This window comes from Hyposmocoma kahamanoa, unplaced genomic scaffold, assembly GCF_003589595.1.
Source record: "Hyposmocoma kahamanoa isolate Upper Pololo Valley unplaced genomic scaffold, ASM358959v1 123753, whole genome shotgun sequence".
Lineage (NCBI taxonomy): Eukaryota > Metazoa > Arthropoda > Insecta > Lepidoptera > Cosmopterigidae > Hyposmocoma > Hyposmocoma kahamanoa.
This window is the reverse complement of record NW_020653435.1, coordinates 10,728-16,683: the sequence shown is the minus strand read 5'-3', so window position 1 is coordinate 16,683 and position 5,956 is coordinate 10,728. Positions and strand designations below refer to the sequence as shown.

The following is a 5,956-nucleotide window of genomic DNA, read 5'->3' as shown; positions in this document are numbered from 1 at the left end:
TTCCGATCTTGTTTGTAACACCTCTCACGTAAGGTAAGATGGCAGGTCTTCGCTCGACTTTTGGTGGTTTCACACGGGGCCTGCGACATTGGCGTGGAATCTTCAACTTATTCGCATGTAGGACTTGCTTTATATGCTGAAGTTCCCCTGCCAGATGATTACTGTCGCAGACACCATGTGCTCTCTGAAACAAAAATTTGCCCACGGTAGCTAACTGGCTAGGATGGTGATGGAAATTACCTTTGAGATACCTATCTATATGGGTTTTCTTTCGAAATACAGTATGGCTTAAGGTGTTATTAGGATTTCTTTTAATTAAAACATCTGGTTAGGTTTTAAATTATCCATAATTTTCGTGATCTCTTGCATAGTTGCATTTGACCAATTTGTAATTTCATGTGCTCCAGGTTGCTGTTCCATAGTCACGCTATTGCAATTATTTTTGTTTTGTTTTAAAATTTGATTTGCTACGCACACTTGTTCGTCTCATCACCTATTATCTTAAAAAAAATAACTTTATTTTTTCTTTGCAGGTTATTGCAATTTTCAGTGACAAAAGTAAGTGGCTATTTAAATAAATTTATGACAATTCCTTAGACATCACGGATAATAATTTCATTTCATTTTAAATTTTTACAACGTGTACAAGTCATTATTAACGCGTGATATGATTCTTTAAATAAAATAGGTAACACATTAAAAAGTGTGTGTATAGATTTCAAAACACACATAGGCACATTTAGTGGAAAACTATAAACATTTTTTATGTAGTGTTCTTACAAAAGACCTTAGCAAAAGATTGGTCGGTTATGTTACTTTCTTAGCTGGATGCTGGTAAGCAGCTGAGACATTAATGCCAAATTGTATCTAGACATCTCGTATAGATTTTATAAACATAAACTAAGTGATTTGAAGTGAATCTCAATGGACATAAATCCATTAGTTTGTTAAAATTATTAATATGCGTTAAAACGGCCACCATAGCGTGCCGGTACTATAGTACAGGTTTGTCGAAGGCAGTGTTGCCAGACTTTTGCGAAGTTAATTCGCCAGTACATGTAAGCTAAGTAGTCGATATTCCCCCAAGCCAGTGTTGCCAATGCTAATTATTTAAAATCGCCAAAAATCAAGAAGAGCTGAGTTCCATGTGACTCTACATGTAAGGAATAGGAATCTACTCAAAGCCTCATACGAATTGTTTGAAATTGTTCTTATTCTCCATTTCCCACAAACTCTCCGATCAGATTTGTAATTCCCCAGACATTTTATTAAGTAGCCTAAAATTATCTTATCCTATTTAAAAAGTAGCCTAAATATGCAAAACCACCAATAGCTTTTTTGGCGCCACACGACCCCTCGAAACAGCTTAAATGGCGAAAAATAACCTAGCACCACTGGTCGAAGGGTTGGAGGTTAATCCAGAGTTCTTGTAAGCTTTAATTGAAATAAAAATTTAAAATTATTTTTTTCACCAATGTATTTCTTTGATCAATTTTATAACTTGTTTTTGAAAATCAAATTGAACAAAAAAAAAACCTATTGGTGTCAAAAAAAATTCATTAAGAAACCTGTTTTTCAGTAAGGGCCAAGTCACACTGCAAGAGCAGAGGCGCGCAGCGGTTGGAGGAGCTTAGTACTCTTTGAACTAGTCGCTACTAGTCTCATGAGTCCTCGCGGCTGCTCTCGGTGTTGCACTATACATTTCTAATCACTTTAAATAAATTTGAACTTTTTCTTTAGAAGATAAGATTCAAAATCCTAAGTAATACCTTGCACCAAAAATGCTCCTCCGGCCGCTGCTCTTTTAGGCTCAACTCACATTGGCGCAGAGTCGAAGCATCGCGACGCGTCATGTTTTTCGCCTATAGCATATTTACTTCTATTTTCCCATTAGTAAGGTACAAATTTGTGTAATGCAAATATGGATTCGCGCATCGACGCTTGGTTGAAATCGAGCGGTTTCGCGCATCGCCTTGTGTTATAGTTGATAAACAGGACACGACGCGACGCTTCCATGTTGCGCCAGTGTAATTTATTAGCAAAAATGTGCTTGATCCCTAGACACTTTAGATATGTGTATTTATTCAATTTCGATTTAATCACCGTTACAAATTTTCTTTACCACCACTGACGTTTGTACGTTACCAAGCAACTGGTCTAGGGGAAAGTTGTACATTATCAACAGAAACGTAGACTGCAGAAGTTGGATTAAGGAATTAAATATACAACTAACAGAAATTAGAACTGTATAGTCATCCCACACAAACCCTAACAACTAAACGAACGTAACTGACTATAATTTGTTCGCATTCCTTAATATCTATAAATGGAATTTGTATTTGTAATAGTGAATTTAACTAGTACTTAGTATAATAATTGTTATAAAATATTGCTTGTAAAGATAATCCAGAAACTATAGTTGGAATATGTAAAGCGCCTTCAAAAATATTATTAGCAATTATACGGAGAAGATAAACTCTTTTTTAGAAGATAACTTTTGCAAAGGCGTTTCCGCATTTTTTAAATATCTTTTTATAAATATTCCGAAATTAATAATCTTTCAAAAATTAAATTAAAATCCTTAAAATTAAAAATCTTCCTAAAATGGTGGAAAAGAGTATGTTTAGGTAGAAATTAGGTAGGAAATAGTTATTTAAAAATAGTAAATTATATATACTGCGAGATATAGAGACCATGAAAATCGTAAAGTGGTCAGCCAACCTGACATCAAAATGGCTGGCCACTTTATGTCTTTAATATTTCCGTTAGCGCTAAGGTAGAAAATATGTCAGTTGAAAAGGTACTAAATAGTAGAACGATAGTAAATAATGAGAACAGTTTGATTTGTATATCTCGTTTGGTCCAGCCATTCTGACGGACAATGATTATTGTAATTATTGTCTCCTGTATTTAGGTCTGCTGGAAGAAATTTCTGTTACGAATAAGCAGAACCTGTTGTTTGTGTTTTCCTTGTTACTGAATGTGTTTTTGTTTCTTCTGTACAATAAATGATTGAATAAATAAAATAAATAAATAAAACAGTCTGTTATTATCTCTACGAGAACTAGGTGACCAACCTAATTATCTTAGGTCACCTAGTTATCGTACTGACCTTTATGTTACACACGTTGATAATTTTTAATAATTGCACAAGTTTATTATTTCTTTTCAGCAACGGATAGAGATATTTGTAATTTGCCTCCGGTAACCGGGCCATGTCGCAGTGATTTTAAAAGGTGAGTTTGTTTTATTTATGTTAAGTTGAAGCTGTGCTAGTGATAACAGTTTGACCTACCGCCTCTCAGTCAGAGGATCGTGGGTTCGAATCCGGGCTTGCACCTCAGAGTTTTTTTGGAACTTTTTCAATTTGAAATTCACCATGATCTTTACGGAAAAGGAAACCTGCACACATCTGCAAAACAATTTAATGATATGTGTGAAGTGCTGCCGCGGCGCCACTGCTATCATCGTTATTATTACGTTCCACTGCTGTGCACGACTCTCCACTCAGGTGTGGGCTGAGGACCACCACAAAAAAGAATTGATAACATATCATCATCATCAACAGCCTATCGTAGTCCACTGTTGGACATAGGCCTCTCCCAATGCGCGCTATTTCGCTCGGTCCACAGCTCGTTGCATCTATTTGCTGCCAGCAGCCCTTCGCAAATTGTCACTCCATCTGGCCATAAGGCGTCCTACACTACGTTTTCCGAACCGTGATCTCCACTTAAGATCTCGTTTCCCCCATCGGTTATCCGTTCTCCGACATATATGCCAGCCCACTGCCATTTCAGCTTGCTTATTCTACCAGCTATGTCGACGACGTTAGTTCTCTGTCTAGATAACCTCGTTCCGTATCTTGTCCTTCAAAGAAACTCCGAGCATATTTGGTTCCATAGCTCACTGAGTGCCTTTCAACTGGTGACCTAATCGAATCATGAGTGTCCACATCACGACTCCGTATGTCATAACAGGTAGAACGCATTGATTGAAAAGCTTCGTTTTCAAATTCAGATTCCAATTTCCATTTATTTGCCACACGCACAAAAACATAAAACATACAAATGTAAAATCCAAAATATTGTTAAAGTTTGCTGGGATATACTTTGCGATATAGGTGATGAGAATACTCCACGTAGTTTACCAAACGCTGCCCAGCCAAGCTGAATCCTCCTCTTGGCTGCCCTTTCGAAGTTGTTTCTACCCAATCGCAAAATCTGCCAATTGAAAACACGTATTTTTTATATTAACTTGACACAAAAAACCACAAGAAAAAAGAACTTTTTTCGACGTATAGGTTTCATGTTAATGTTTTCCTTCATCGAAAAACTTATGGTAAAATGATGGTAAATTTCAAATTAAATTTCGCAAGTTAATTCCGAGAAACTCTGAGGTGCAAGCCCGGATTCGAACCCACGGTCTCTTGCTTGAGAGGCGGTACGTCAAACTATTAGGCTACCACGGCTTTTTACCGGGCGGTGGCGCTGCAACTGCGCTCCAAATATTTTATGAAAATTGCAGCACTGCTGTCGTGTCTGTGTTTTTAAAGCGATTTCAAAAAAGGAGTAGATTATCAATTTGACTCTATTTTTTTGTGTAAATTTTACGCTATTACTCCGGCTATTTGTTAAACGATTTTGATAATTCTTTTTTTGTTGTTACCTCAGTATTGGTCCCATTTAAATGTGAGGAAAATATTCCACGTCTAAGAGCGGCAAACTAGGGGATAAATACGATTTCGCACTTTCCAGCCAATATGTGCAACTCCACGAATTGTTGAGGTCTTTTCTTTTATAAAAGTTATAATGCATTCACAATTAGCGAACTAAAAATTACTTCTACAAGCGTTTTGTGAATACGCCCTAAGGGTGTGAATATGTTTAAAACACATTCTAATAGGTTTGTTTTTAATGCCCTTTTTCAGGTACTATTGGGACAATAAGGCGAAAGATTGTCTGGTATTTTCCTACGGAGGATGCCAAGGCAATGAGAACAATTTCGAAAATGAAGTTGAGTGCCGCCGAAAGTGCAGGGCTTCATTATTGAGAGATGCACCAACCCCGAACTAACGTGTAAATAATTAAGCAGTTGTTTATTTTACAAATAAATACGAATTATTGAATTTGTTTTATTTTATTTTATTTCTTTTTAAAAAAAAGGAGAAGATGTCAATTTGACTATATTTATTTACTCTGACTTTTGTGAACCGACTTGATAATTCTTTTCATCGAGTATATAACCAGAAATAGAGACAAAATGTCATTTAATTTGTTTGCAAATTATTCTGCCATATCATTACTGTGACAACTGGGCTCCGATTGGCCAGCCCGTATTCGAAACAATTGACGGGTGTCGTCAATTGTTTCACTTCAAATCGACCAGTTAATTTGAGCTACGCTATAATGCACGAAAATTGCAAAATTACATATTTTATATTTCATTACCGTTTTGTAATTAGATGTTTTGCTGTTTTTCCCCACACCACCGAACAGCACGCCATTGTTAGAGATATTATCTTTATTACAATAAATACAGAACATTTTTGGAATATACGGAGACGTACACACAGGTCAGTTGTTGGCGGTGTACTATTTCAGCTTTCTAATTTGTGATTTCAGTGCAAACGAGTGTTGATATTTATAAATGATGTATCAATATTGTATTGCTGGTTATATACTCATGTTCTTTTTTTATGGAAGCAGTGACGGTACCGCCAATATTCACAAAAGCCCAGCTTGCCTAACTATCAGGCATGCCAACTGCCACTGATGTGATATTAAAACAAAAAAAGTAGAAAAAAAGAAGACGTAATACAACAACTGTCTTCCGGAAGAAGCTCGTTTATTTTCAAAAGCTTGATTAGGTATACAAGCTGGAAAGGTAAAACGTCTAACGTGCATTTGGAAAGTATTACAAGGAGAGAGATATTGTTTATTTTTTAAGAAATGAAAAT

General features: G+C 36.1%; 1 long non-coding RNA gene across 1 annotated transcript; it reads left to right on the top strand.

Moving 5' to 3' along the window:
• Nucleotides 1-514: 514 nt before the first annotated feature.
• Nucleotides 515-5,096, top strand: LOC113240215. Its single transcript, XR_003311245.1, has 3 exons — nt 515-558; nt 3,173-3,236; nt 4,928-5,096. It is a non-coding gene; the product is annotated as an uncharacterized LOC113240215 (long non-coding RNA).
• Nucleotides 5,097-5,956: the final 860 nt, after the last annotated feature.